General features: G+C 39.8%; 1 protein-coding gene across 1 annotated transcript in view; it reads left to right on the forward strand.

The window, feature by feature from the left end:
* Positions 1 to 889: 889 nt before the first annotated feature.
* LOC132401976 (guanine nucleotide-binding protein G(I)/G(S)/G(O) subunit gamma-12-like) overlaps positions 890 to 14,185 on the forward strand; it is a 68,157-nt gene continuing 54,861 nt past the window's right edge. Inside the window, exon 1 of the mRNA XM_059984365.1 lies at positions 890 to 1,052. The gene's annotated coding sequence lies outside the window, so the exon portion shown is untranslated. The remainder of the gene's footprint in view (positions 1,053 to 14,185) is intronic.

Here is a 14,185-nt window from a genome sequence, read left to right on the forward strand (position 1 = left end):
GCTGCATGTGGATTCCTTATATGAGAAGTTGTGAATAGACATTCAATATTGTGAACATTAAAGCAGATTTTTTAAAAAAACTTCTCAATTGTTTTGTATTAAGCGAAGTGTTATGGGGGCACATTTGTAACTGATTGTCATATAGGGAAGATCTTAGTGGAATGATTATTTCTTGTGAGTTAAGCTGGCATTGGAGCCAAGAGTTCAAGTATTATGGTCAGCAGTCCTGAATTTAAAAGTCCTAACCAAAAGAATAACAACAGGGAGAATACAGTTGACCTTAGATTTCCTTGATTCTTCCAACCAGACAATATTCTCTGGGGCCTGAACTGGCTAAGGAGGGCAGTATAGGATCCACAGTGTTTGGCAGTCAGGGCAGATGTTAGACAATATGTACTTCTTGCTCCTCGTGTTTATGAAGAATGGATTCGAGGCTCTCAAAGGCATTCCATATAAGTTTTCTTCATTTTGAGTGGTCAGGGGACCAAAATTGCCAGGATTCCGTGGGGATCTTACACCTGCAGATTCATACAACAAATTGGAAAGCTGGAAGAGGGTCGGGCTTACCTGTGACCGTCTCCCACAGTGGAACAACCTGCTGAACACTCATTGTCAGACTGTCGGACTAAAATGATATGTTGAACAATGTCTTAGCAAATAAAAACCCAGCAGCTTCAGACAGCTGGCCTATTCTTTTTCTCTCTTATTATCAGATTTATCTCTGCATCGCGGTTTCACCTGGTCCGAAAGAAGCAAAAAAGCGGAGGGGGCGCTCTCGACACTAAGATTCCACGCCTCGTTTCATCATCTCAGTCCCGGGAGTCCTCCGGAGGAATTGTCAGCTATCCCGGCAACCCCAGCAGTCGGGACGGGCGGGGGGTGGGGAGGCGTTGCGTTGGGAACGAGGCTGGTAACGAGGTGAGGGGTCAGTGGCGGTGCTGAGCAGTGGATGCAAAGTGGTATGTTGTTGTGAAATAGATTGAAAGTGAGGACAGACAAAACGCGACGGGAGTCGGAAGCGGCCAAGTTCTCTCAAAAGCAGTCCGGTAGAGGTAGGTTTGTACTTTCCTGCGGCCCGGGAAACGATTGTAGAAGAACCTCGAAAGACAAATTGGGTTGTGTTGCAGCCCTCGGATCGCTAACCTCAGGCAACGCGTCTCCCCGGGAGTCAGAGCTAAGGCTGCGGCTGGGGGTGTGGAACATTAGCCGTCCTTTCACTGCTAACTTCCAAAATAACTTCGTCCTTTTATTTAAGTTGACTTTTGGTTTCACTTAAAATAAGAATGGGTTAAGATAACTTCTAATGGGCTAATTCTGTGCGTGCTTACATATTTTGAATGTAAAATTTCGCTATTCGACTTTGCCGTGTGGTTACTGGACGTACTTTGCATTCAATGCATTCAGGGGCACTTCCCATTAATATTGCTTGTTTCTTACAATAAACTTACCTTTCGTATCTGCTGCATACTAAATGCGTCTGATCTGGTTTGCTGCTGATTAATTAGGGGAGCATAATTCTGTTTTTGTTTTGCAGATCTGTTAGGCTGAAAACGGGTTTAACTATAGACTGTAAATCGATATCTAATTCTCTTCCAAGGTTGTTGTTTTAAATAGGATGTTCTGTTAAAAATTTGCTGTTTGAATTTGTTTATTAAATGCAGGGAATGAACTAATTTATCCTTGATTATAACTTCTATACAGCAACTTGCACATGTAGATACATATATTTTTAAAATTAGATTTGGTGCTTTAATGTAAAAATGAATTTGTTGGCTAATTTGTAAATGTTACAGTTTAGCAAGAGCTGCTTATTGATTTTAAAAAATTGTGTTTTGACAACTAGGTTTTTGTAATCATTATGGGAATACTAAGTGGTAAAATTATTAAAATAAATCATTGATGTTAGTGTTACATGTTTAAGAATAAAGGGAAAGGGCAGAAATAAAAATATCTTACATTGATATTTTTATCTATTAATATCATCTGAAATGCAAAGAGTATTACTGTGGTGTGAGTTGTGATGTGTTGAGATAATGAGTAATATATTATGAATCATAACAGATGTTTATTTATTAAAATTAATACATTAGTTTGAAAAAAGGTATAGAAATTGGGTGTGGCCAGTGTAGTCCTAGTTTCCAGTCTTTACTTTTCCAAGCAACAGGGAATCCATACAACACACAAAATCCATACGTTGCAGAGGGAGTCCGTACTTCTGTGTGAATCCTGTCAGAGCTTTCAGCTTGACTCTGCAAATGTCATTTATAAACTGTAAGAAAAAAATTGCACTTCTTAAAGTGCTAGAGATAACTGCTATCTGAAGTAGTCGTAAAATCCTTCACATTCATAATATTTTATTTCCATTTCACACTGTGTCTCCAGTGTTGCTCTCTTATTGATTAATTTTAAGTGGTGTTAAATGGCCAAAGATTCAGGGGAATTTTAGGGAGCTGTAAGTGATGACTGCTTCAGTTGTACATGATAGGCTTGTGATGGTGCTGCATAATTTCAGGGTTAAAGTATTGTTCAGATTTTGAGTGCAGTTACAACAATGCAGGCTTCTGGCTTTGCTAATTGAATCATCATTCCTTTGCCCAAATGAACAAGTTTTTTCCTTAAGAAAACTTAATTTAATTAGTGCAGCCTTCGATAGATTAAGATTTAAAACAAGATTCTGAACTTGTAGACATTGAAAACAGCAGTTACAAAACAGGGTTTATGTTGTAGGTGTCAATTAAGTGTTGATCTGATCAAACCATTGACTAGTTTATTTCTGGTCTGCAGCACTTCAGAGTCATTCCAAGCCTTCGACCTTTCTATTTCCTCTTCTTAACAAACATTTCCTCATGGGTACCATAGTCCTGGTTATTTCCCTAAACTCTCAGCATTGTGAATGTTGGGTGGGGTGGGGGGAGGCACAGGAAAAGGGTTGCCCTGCTAAGTGCTCCTATAAGTCACCTGAAACAATTTAAAAAAACACCAAAATGAACTTTTTTGTTATATACAAGGGGCATTTTAATCTAGTTGTTCAAAATTCCATTCAAGTGGTAACTTGATCCATGACCTTGTAACAGTTTGCCTTTTCAGCCTTTTTTAAATGGGCTTGGGTGTCTTTTGTTCAATTTATATTTGGATTCTGAGATGAGAAACTATACTAAATAATACCTTCTACCATGCACTAGAGACCCCTTAAAAACATGAAGTATTTGTCAAATTTTTTCTAGGCTTCTGAGAGAATAGTTTTTTAAATGACACATTAAAACCTACATTATATTTTCATTTTGTTGTGCTGGAACCTTGTCCCGCTCTTGATACCCCTAGATTGGAGTTTTACTCTATTATATTAGCTCCCCATCCATCTTTCAAACAGTCACATACACTTGAGTAGACACAGAGACCAGCTTGCTAAGCTACAGAGGGTGAGTGATGGATTGAAAAAAAAAGCAGTAATTTGGTTTTAAAACAGTTAGGGGAAAAAAAATTGTCCACTAGTCAAAGTCCTAAATTGGGGAAAGGTTCATTTTGACACAAGTAGACAGGAGTTTTCAAAGTTTCATTGCGAGATGTTGTTGCAAGTAAAGAGACATCTGAGAAGTGGGAGACTTTAAAAGTGAGATTGGGAGACATCAAGGCTAGCAAGTTTCTGTTAAAGTGAAGGACAAAGCTTGGTCAGGAAAAAGGAGGCATATGTCAGGTATAGACAGCTGGGTTCATGAATCCCTTGAGTGTCAGAATTATAGGAGTACACAAAATGATATCAATGAGCATGAGGTGGCTTTCATGGATGAAGTAGGAAGACTGCAGATGCTGGAAGCAGTTGATATTTTCAGCTGTGACCCTTCCTTTCATAGATGCTACATGACTTGCTGAATTTCTTCATCATTTTGTGCGAGAGTCTGTTTCTGTAAGTTCATTAAGAGCAGAAAGGTAACTAGGGAGAGAATAGGGCTCCTTAACTAAAGATCAATGTGGTCATCTATGTGTGGAATCACAGTTAAGATATTAAGTAAGTATTTCTTGTCTGTATTTACTATGGTCAAGGTCATGTATGCTAGGGATTTCAGAAAGAGAATAGTGATGTCTTGAAACACATCCACATTACAAAGGAGGAAGTACTGGGCCCTGATACTGATATTTTTATCATCGTCATCTGTGGGTGAGGTAGCAGAAGATTGCAAAGTGGCTAATGTATTTCTACTTAAGAAATGCTGCAAGGACAAGCCAAGGAGCAACAGGCTGATAAGCCTTACATCAGACGTAATTCTGAAAGACAGGATCTACATTTGTAAAGATGAGGACTGATTAAGGATAATCTGGCTCGGTCATTAAAAATCATATCTAATGAATTTGAGGAAGTGAGCACGAGCATTGATTAGGGCAATAGATATTGTTTACATGAACTTTACCATAGTTTTTCTCAAGGTCTTGCTGATAATGAACTGGATACAAAATTGTCTTGGTATTGGGAGTCAGAGGACATTAGTGGAGGGTTGTTTACAGATCAGAGAGCTGTGGTGTGTGCAGAGATTGGTGCTTTGTCCATGTTATTTCTCATCCAAATCCTTAACATGGGTGACAATGAAGTACATTTAGAAGGTTTATTGGTTACACCACAATTGGTAGTGTGTACAGTCAAGAAGATTATCTAAGATCCAGGTCAACTAGGAAAATGGGCCAACAAAAGGGAATTCAACTTTGGTAAGTGTAGAGTTACATTTGCAAAGTTAAGTTTGTACCATTAAGTGGCAGGCCCCTGGAAAATGTGGAAGAAAGATACCTAGAGATATAGATACATAGTTTCCTGAAAGTGGTGATACTGGTAGATAGGATAGGGAAGAAGGCATTTGGCATGCTTACTTTCAGTGGTCATGGCATTGAGTACGAGAGTTGGAACATCACATTACAGTTGTTCAAGTGAGAATGCACTTGGAGTATTGTGCGCAATTCTGGTTTCCTAGTTAGGGGGTGGCACAGTAGCGTAGTGGTTAGCTTGGTGCTTTCGGAGATCAGTTTTGGTGCCATTGTAAGGAATTTGTACTTTCACTCTTTGACCACGTGTTTTTCCTCAGTGCTCTGGTTTCCTTCTCCAGTCCAAGGATGCATTGGTAAGTAGGCTAATTGGTCATTGCAAATTGTCCTGTGATTTAGTGTTAAATAGGTGGGTTGCTGGGCAGTGCAGCTTATTGGGCTGGAAGGGCCTGTTCCATGCCCTATCTCTAAATATGTCTATATAATTTAAGCTGGGCAGGACACAGAAAAAATTCAGAAGGATGTTGCCAGGACTGGCGGGCCTGAGTTATTAGGAGAGACTGGATTGGCTGGGGTATTTTTCCTCTGCAGCTTGGGAGGCAGGGGTGGCAATATGCCATATATAAAATCATGAGAGGGCATAGATAAGGTGAATAGTCACCATCATTTCCCCTGTGTATGGGAGTCTACAACTGGAGGGCATAGCTAGAAGATGAAGAGGGGAAAAATTAAAGAGGACCTGGGCGGGGGGGAATTCACACAGACATATCAGAGTCTAAGTGTGATGGAATATTAAATAGTCTGCAGCAGGAAACCTGATTATCCCTGTGGATTGAACACAGGTGCTCTGTAGAGCAGTTACCCAAAACTGAAAGTATCTGGTTATATCAATTATAATCAGTATACCAAAACTTCTCACTTTTGTAGAATCATCTTGGAATGCAAAGATAACCTCCAACTTCCATTCTATACCTCAGACCTGTCTTCTGAAGTTTGCCTTGTCTTTTGCTTATTTTCCCCACCATTGGTACTTTTTCTTTAAATCTGAGACATCTGATCAACTGCCTCAGTTCCCCCCGCTTACCAAACCAAGTGGGCCAAATTTCTTTTATGGCCTTCCTCCTACACTCTTACAATCTCTAATTTCTAATATGTTCTTTCTTGTTCTTCCTGAGTTTATTTTTCCATGATAGCCACCTCTAGCTCTCTGAGTCCTATTTCAAATAAATCACTGACATCAAGCTTCTCTTTCTTGCTTGCTCTCATGTCAGTTATTGATTTTGTTCTTATTTTGTTTATTACCAGAATATCATCTTTTGCATGGTATAATTTATTTTGGTATTGTTTCTGCGAGCTGCCATGACATTCTTAAAGGTATTTTAAATATTGTATGTTTTAATTATTAAATCTATAGATGAAATTAATTGGTGGCTTCAGTTTGTCTGTCAGAGAAGATAGAGAGGAGACCTGTTTTACATTTTCAGAGTTATGAGGAGCATCCTTGGCGTAGATTAAAAACATCTTATAGTGCTGATATCCAAAGCGAGTGGGGGGGGGGGTGTTGCAGTTAGGGTAAGAGGCAGGATGTTTAAAGGGAATGTGTAGAAGTTTTTTTTTAATCCAGGATGTGGTTGGAATCTGTAGTACAACACCTGAGGCAGAAGCAGGTGGAGGCTGGCTGTCTCTCAGTATTTTAAAAGTATTTGGAGGAGCACGTGAATTGCCAGTGTAAAGAAGTGCTGAAAGATAGAATTAATATAGATGTATGTTTGATAAATGACTATGGGTGTGTATCTATGTTGACTTTCATATGTAAATATTTACTTCAAAAGCTTCTCTCTTATTTTTTAAATGTTCTGTGTGAAAATGAAATGTGTTCAGTCTTGGGGCACAAGGCTCTCCCAGAGTGTCTATCTTCCTGAAATGAATTTGCAGCTGCAGACCCATATAGAACTGGCAAATCAGACATAATAATAGTGAGAAGAACAGGAGGTTGGGAAAAGAGATCACCAGAGAAGTGTATCTTCAATAGGAATGACTATAATTTGAAGTCATTCTTCAGAATTAAAAAGTAAATTGGCAATTCCATACACAGGAGACAAGATTGCAGATACTGGAATCCTGGAGCAACACACAATCTGCTGGACCAACTCAGATTTCTTTTTAACAGATTACATATTCTGACAATCCATACAGTTATTTGTAGAATGATGTCACAAACTGCTCCTCCCACTGTAGCTGGGGAGTAGGTGGTGATGAATATCAGATTTGTCTTTTAATTTGAATTTATTTTTATATTGCTTCAATTTGTTTTCAATGAAAATATTTCATTTGGAAGCTTATTTTCATTGGTTTCAAAGCTGAAAGCAATGACAGCTTGAACCAAATCGGACGTGTAGAATAGAAGTAGTACATGCAACACAGTGTTTGTAATGAGGCATAAGGGAGCATTCGGCAGTTACCATGAAACTGCACTGGTGCTGCATTGTAGACAGCTCAGGTTGTATGATGTAATGACTGCTATCTCTGATTAATTGCACTGCAAGGTTGAATAATAAATGGGCTGAGGACAATAAATAACAGTTCCTATGGTTTGATTTAATACAGAATCAATTTTCAAATCCCTTTGTGTTCAAATCACTGCACAAAATGAAATATCTGTACAGATATTTCTACAATATCCTACTCCCCAACAAATCTCAGAACTTGACCTTCTTTCAAGGTTGTTTAATTACCATTCAACCATACATGAATATAGCCAAATGAAATGGTGTTCCTTTGGGTCTAAGGTGAAGCACACATTGCCAACAGCACATAGCACAAATGGCACATATGGTTATAATTTCAGAAAAACATACAGTCACAAAGGGGGGATAAAAGCTCTCATCCCTGTGTGGAATGACTATACTCTTGGTACAGCTTGTTCTTCCACCAAAAAAACACCTGGGGGAGTGGGGGGGGGGCAGCACCAACAGGAGGGGCCAGGCTCCAACCCAATACAGATTACATTGTGCCCCACAGAGGCTTTCCCATGCCTGGGCCAAGACCTCATCATAACCAAGGCACGCAGCTCCCTTCCCCCTTCCCTGCTGTTGGCCACCCCAATGAAGCAGTGAAACTGACTGCATTATACTATATTACCAATATTTTACTGGGTCTTGCCATCTGGATTAAAAAGACCAAGACAATCATTCACACCGCATCATCTCAGCACAATGATACGTAAGAAATCCAGGTGACAACGCAATGGTACGCAATAACTCCAGCTCCATTGCTATCGAGCAACTCACTGATGGGATAGTTCTGCAGTACTTGATGTTCTTGGCATCCAGCAGTGACTTGCATTTGTAGTAAAAAAGGATGTACATGATGAACAAATGCACCTTACCTTGATTGAACCCGCAGAGGCTGCTGTGTACAAGCATGCAGCCACGTTAACAGGGAAAAAAGGAAATTCAATTCTGTCTTTCTGCACATTTTCAAGTAATTACACTCACCTTCTGCAGTTGCACCTTCATTTATCCAGATGTGAACTATGGCATTTCCTCCATAAGCAGCTCACTTTTCCTACTTTGTTTAAGCTGCTTCCTGCTGATTTCTGCCCTCATGGGGCAGTGGTGCTCTTCCAGAAACTCAGTGCAAACACTGCAGGTCATTGCTGGGGATTTGCCGCAGCTGCTCCATGTTTTCATAGATCACCAGACACCAAGGATCCTATGGTCTGTCTAATCACTGCCTGTTGGAAATGGTAGAAGATGCTGTCTTCCACTCTTGAAATGAGCAGCTCTTTCCCTCAGGGGTTCCCAATCCAGGGTTCACCAACCCCTTGGTTAATGGTAGGAGTCCATAGCATAAAAGAGGTTGTAAACCCCTGACTAACTCAGCAGTAATTTCTGCAGCAGGAATTGACTCTAGGTTCCCAGTGATGTTTCAACACATGGAAGCAAGCCACTTTTGGACCGCTGCAATAACAGGCATTCAATGTGTCAGCCAAGTTGCAACATGAGCCTTGCATTTCTGGTCTGTGGCGGCACAATCCTCACATGCGGACTCATTGTCTCAGTGGCTCACTCTACACAAAGCTATGCTGCAGTGAGGTAATTGCTTCATTGCTGCAGTGTGAGGTGAAGAGGAGAGTTTACCAGGGCAGGATTGATGGGGAGTGCAGGGAGGGTGGAGGCATTGTGCCAGGATCCAAACAAAACAACATGCACCATGAGCTGATGTCTTTTTTTAAAGTACAGTTAGGTATCTGTGTTTAGATTTCCAGACATATTGCTACTTTGCAGTAGGAGTTAATAGTTTGTAGCATCAAGTGGAATACCAGTCTGTGCTGAAATATATTATACTTTTTTAAAAATCTGTTGTATGTGCATTCAACTTTATAGTCAACACTGCTTTATTTTCCTAGTTACATACAGTTGCAAGGAAAAGTTAGTGAACCAATTACCTGGTTTTCTGCATTAATTACTCATTAAGTATGGTCTGACCTTCATCAAGTCGCAGTAATAGACAAATACAATCTGACTAAACTAATAACAAACAATTGTACTTCCTCTTGTCAATACTGAGTACATCATTTAAACAATCACGGTCTAGATTCAAAAAATTATCTGAACCTGGGGTAATGCCTTCCACAAAAGCCATTTGAAGTCAGGTGTTCCAATCAATGAGATGAGATTTGAGGTGTGGATTGTAGAAGTGCCATGCCCTAGACATAAAAAGTCAGGTTACTGACGGAGATTGCTCCTCTCAACAAAGATCTGCTTGTGTGTACCATGCCTCGATCAAAACAACTTTTAGAGTACCTTAGAATTGGAATTATACAGACACATGAAGCTAGAAATGGCTACAGAAGCATTTCTAAAGACCTGAGTGTTCATCAGTCCACAGTAAGAGTAATTGTCTACAAATGGAGAAAATTCAGTACTGCTTCTATTCTCTCTAGGTGTGAGCACCCTACAAAGATCACACCAAATACAGCATGCAATGCTGAAGGAGGTGAAAAAGGACCCAAGGGTAACAGCAAAAGACCTGCAGAAATATCTAGAACTTACTAAAGTCTCTGTGTCCAATATAAGAAACACTGAACAAGAAATGGATGGTCTACAGTTGTACACCAGGAGGTCTTTTACAAAGTTGAGACATGCAGCAATGTTTTATTTTTGGAGAGCAGTGGTTTCCTCCATGGTGTCCTTCCATGAACACCATTCTTGTTCAGTGTTTTTTGTGGATAGATGAGACAAAAGTTGAATTCTTTGGCAGAAATGCACATTGCTATGTTTGGAGGACAAAGGGCACTGCACACTAACACTAAAACCTCATCCCAATTGTGAAGCTTGGTGGAAGGAGCATCATGGTTTAAGGCTGCTTTGCTGCCTCAAGGCCTGGGCAGCTTCCAATCATTGAGTGAACAATGAATTCAAAATTGTATGAAGACGTTTTACAGGAGAATGTCAGGGTAGCGGTCCATCACCTGAAGCTTAATAGAAGTTGGATGATGCAACAGAACAACGATCCAAAACACAAGATTAAATCAACAACAGAATGGTTTAAAAAGAAGAAAATTGGTCCTAACTGAATTGAAATGCTGTGGCATGACCTGAAGAGAACTGTTCATGCAAGGTTTCACAGAAATACTGATGAACTGAAGCAGTTTTGTATGGTCTAAAATTCCCCCTCACTGTTGTGCAAGTCTGATCAGCAGCTACAGGAAACATTTGATGGAGGTTATTGCTGCTAAAGGCATTTCTACCGGTTATTAAATACAAGGGTTCCAATATGTTTTCCAGTTTGGACTGTGAATGATTAAACAATATATTCAATAAAGACTTGTATGCTTGTATGTTATTAGTTCTGGCATATTGTTTTTGCCTGTTGTTATGACTTGGATGAAGTTCGGACCTAATTTTATGAGCAATTAATTCAAAAGGCTGGGTAATTGTAAAGGCTTCGCAAACTTTTTTGTGAAACTGTACGTCACATTAAATGTGTACTGCTTTAAATGTATGGCAGCATGTTGCCAACTGTTCAGAACTGAGCAAAACCAGTTTTGCCTGTTTGATGTTGGGCAAGAAATGCTTATGAGTATTTCTCTTCTTAAATAAAACTTAACTTTGTTCCAGTTTTTAGTGTTAGAGGCTGTATACCACTGGCCTTTGAGTGATATTGTTACCAGTAGTGTTTGCTAGATTTTTAATTATTAAAGCCATCTATTCTCCACTTAAGGGTCATATTTGCTAGAGATATAATTTTGCTACACACTTAATCTGGAAGGTTCTACAAAATCACCATGAAATTTAAATAACTGATCATATTTTGAATCAGTTGCAACTTGGCTTTCTTGACGTGTTTTTCCAGGAGTTCTCAGGCCAACTTTTCTTCTGTAGCTGAGTTCTGAGCCACCTCATTCCTTTTGGAAGTAATTGAAACAACCAAGCAACTCAGATATTACATGCCTATATTTATCCAGAAAGCTTTTTAGGCCACTGTCTTAGGTTCTATCTTGCACCATGATCCCCAACCTAATTGAGATTGTTATGTTAAAGTACATCTTGTAGAAGGAATACTGGCATCAACTAGTGTTATGGACTTCATTCCTCTCCTGCATGGATTTAACAAACCATGCTAAAGGCTGATTTATACTTCTGCATCACATGTGCGCTGTAGGTACCGTATACCCTGAGCCATAGGGTGACGTGCACCTCCCCAAAAAAGTAAAATGCACGTCGCGACAACACAGACCACAACAACTGTGATTGGTCCACTTGGTAGCATTGCATTTCCAGTTGCTTCTTCTCTGCCATGTCTGTACACCAATGTGGAATAGATGAGCCAAATCATGAAATCTACCTGCCGACATGCGAAAATGTTTGAAATGCATTTCCTCGTCCATGTCTCTCACGAAGACTCAACACAGTGGCATAGAAACCCCATTGCCAACTAGCATTTTGGTGCACACCAAAGCATGCTTGCTATGGTGTAGAGCCTATGCAGAAGTGAAAATCAGGGCTACGGCATAGCCCATACACACGTATAAATCAGCCTTAAGAGTGAACTTTCTAACAGTTTTTGGTCAGGGCAATGTCTCTGTGCAGTTAACCAGCACCAACGAGGTGCAGGATAGGCCTGCCATCTATTAAGGTGTAAGCTGCTCTATAGCAGGCATTATACATGAGTCCTGTTGTCTATAGACTGTTTGTTTGTTTTAATTGTGGTCTTTGTTGTAAAAATTGTCTGTTGCTAATATTTAATTTTTGTTGTGAATGTTTTTTGTATGATGCTATATGCCTGCGATGCTGCTGCAAGTAAGTTTTTCATTGCACCTGCATTTTCTTGTGTATATGATGATAAACTAGACTTAGCACTTAAAATTCTGTGTTTGACACAATGAACTTCACCTGGTCACAAGTGATGCTGTCAACATAGGTTCACAAGACCCCCAACAGTTAATGCTAAACATGAGATTTTGTAGATGTTCAAAATCCAGAACAACACGCAAAATGCTGAAGGAACTCAGCAGATTAGGCAGCATCTGTGGATGTGAATAATCAATCGGCATTTCAGGCTGAGACCCTTCATCAGGACATGCAGTTAATGCAATTCCATTGCAAAGCTACTGATACTTTGGATTTAGTTATTTGTTAATGAATGGGGTTTTCTGGTAGTATTTCCTTTTGTGAGTTGCTGGGCAAATGTGAGGTGATTATATCAAATACTCTCAAGTTCACCACTATATTTTCATGGCAATTTTATGGAACTTTGTGGTACATTGTGCTGAAATTAAATACTTTTGTTAATAATGCCTTTATTGCTGTGCCATTTTTCTTTTTAATGGACCTGTCAAATAATTCATCATTATTATATTCTGATGTTTAGTCTTACGTGAGTCTTGCATCTACTCAACCAAGTATAGCAATCATTGTTTCTAACAGAAAACTACCAGGTGTTCTGTATGCAAGATCATTCTTCAGAATTATAGGGAATGATAACTTGTTTTCATTGAGTTCAAAAATAACATCTCGTAAAGCTTGAAAATAACACAACTTTGTAGTTCTAAGAATGACTTAAGTATTGTTATCAATAATGTGAGATAATGTTTTAATCTGTTCTCATTACTTGATGCCTGGATTGATTTTCCTCTCCAGTGATATAGAATTATACAAGAAGTGCTGGTACAACCTATGGAAGGCTATTTTAAGAGTGAAAAAAAAATCCCAGTTGTGGTTAGAAACGGAATTGATGCACGTCAGCTCTGGTGGGATCTACAGGCCATTACTTCCTACAAAATGAAACCTAATATCATGAATGGCTGTGATGCTTCTCTCCCAGATGAGCTCAACACGTTTTATGCACTCTTTGAAAAGGAGAATAAAACTACACTTGTGCAAATCACTGTGGCATCTGGTGACCCTGTGACCTCTGTTTCACAGCCTGACGTCAGAGCATCTTTCAGGAGGGTGGACCCTCGCAAAGCATCGGGCCCTGATGGTGTACCTGGTAGGGCTCTGAAAATCTGTGCCAACCAATTGGCGGGAGTGACCAAGAACATCTTCAGTCTCTTACAGCTGCAGACTGAGATTCCCATCTGCTTCAAAAGGGTGACAGTCGACAAGCATACCAGTAACCAAGAAGATCAGGATGAGCTGCCTCAACAACTTATTGCGCAGTGGTACTCACACTCATTATGATGAAGTGCTTTGAGAGATTGGTCATGCTAGAATCAACTCCTGCCTAAGCAAGGACCTGGACCTGTACAATTTTCCTATTGCCATGCTAGGTCTATATCAGATATAGTCTCACTGGCTCTCCAGTCAGCCTTGGACAATAGTACTACCTACACCAGGCTGTTGTTTATTGATTACAGCTCAGTGTTCAGCACAATCATACTTCAGCAAGCTCCAAAACTTGGGCCTCTGTACCTCTCTCAGCAGCTGGATCCTTGACTTCCTCCCTAGGAGACCACAATCTACGTGGACAGAAATGAACAACTCTTCATTGACAGTCAACACTGTCATACTTCAATGATGTGTGCCTAGCCAACTGCTTTACTCTCTCTATACCCACAACAGTGTGGCTATGCACAGCTTAAATGCTGTCTATAAATTTGCCGACAAAACTATTGTTGACAGAATTTCAGATGGTGTCTAGAGGCATACAGGATTGAGATAAATTAGCTGGTTGAGTGCTGTCACAACAACAGCTGTGCACTCAACATCTGTAAGACCAAGGAATTATGGACTTCAGGAAGGGGAAGTCGAGGGATCAGCAGTGGAAAAAGTGAGCAGTTTCAAGTTCTTGGGTGTCAACATCTCTGAAGGTCTATCCTGGGCCCAACATATTGATGTAATTACAAACAAGACATGACAGCAACTATATGTTATTCAGAATTTGAAGAGAGAGGTTATGTCACCAAAGACACTCGCGTATTTTTATA

This window comes from Hypanus sabinus, chromosome 11, assembly GCF_030144855.1.
Source record: "Hypanus sabinus isolate sHypSab1 chromosome 11, sHypSab1.hap1, whole genome shotgun sequence".
NCBI lineage: Eukaryota > Metazoa > Chordata > Chondrichthyes > Myliobatiformes > Dasyatidae > Hypanus > Hypanus sabinus.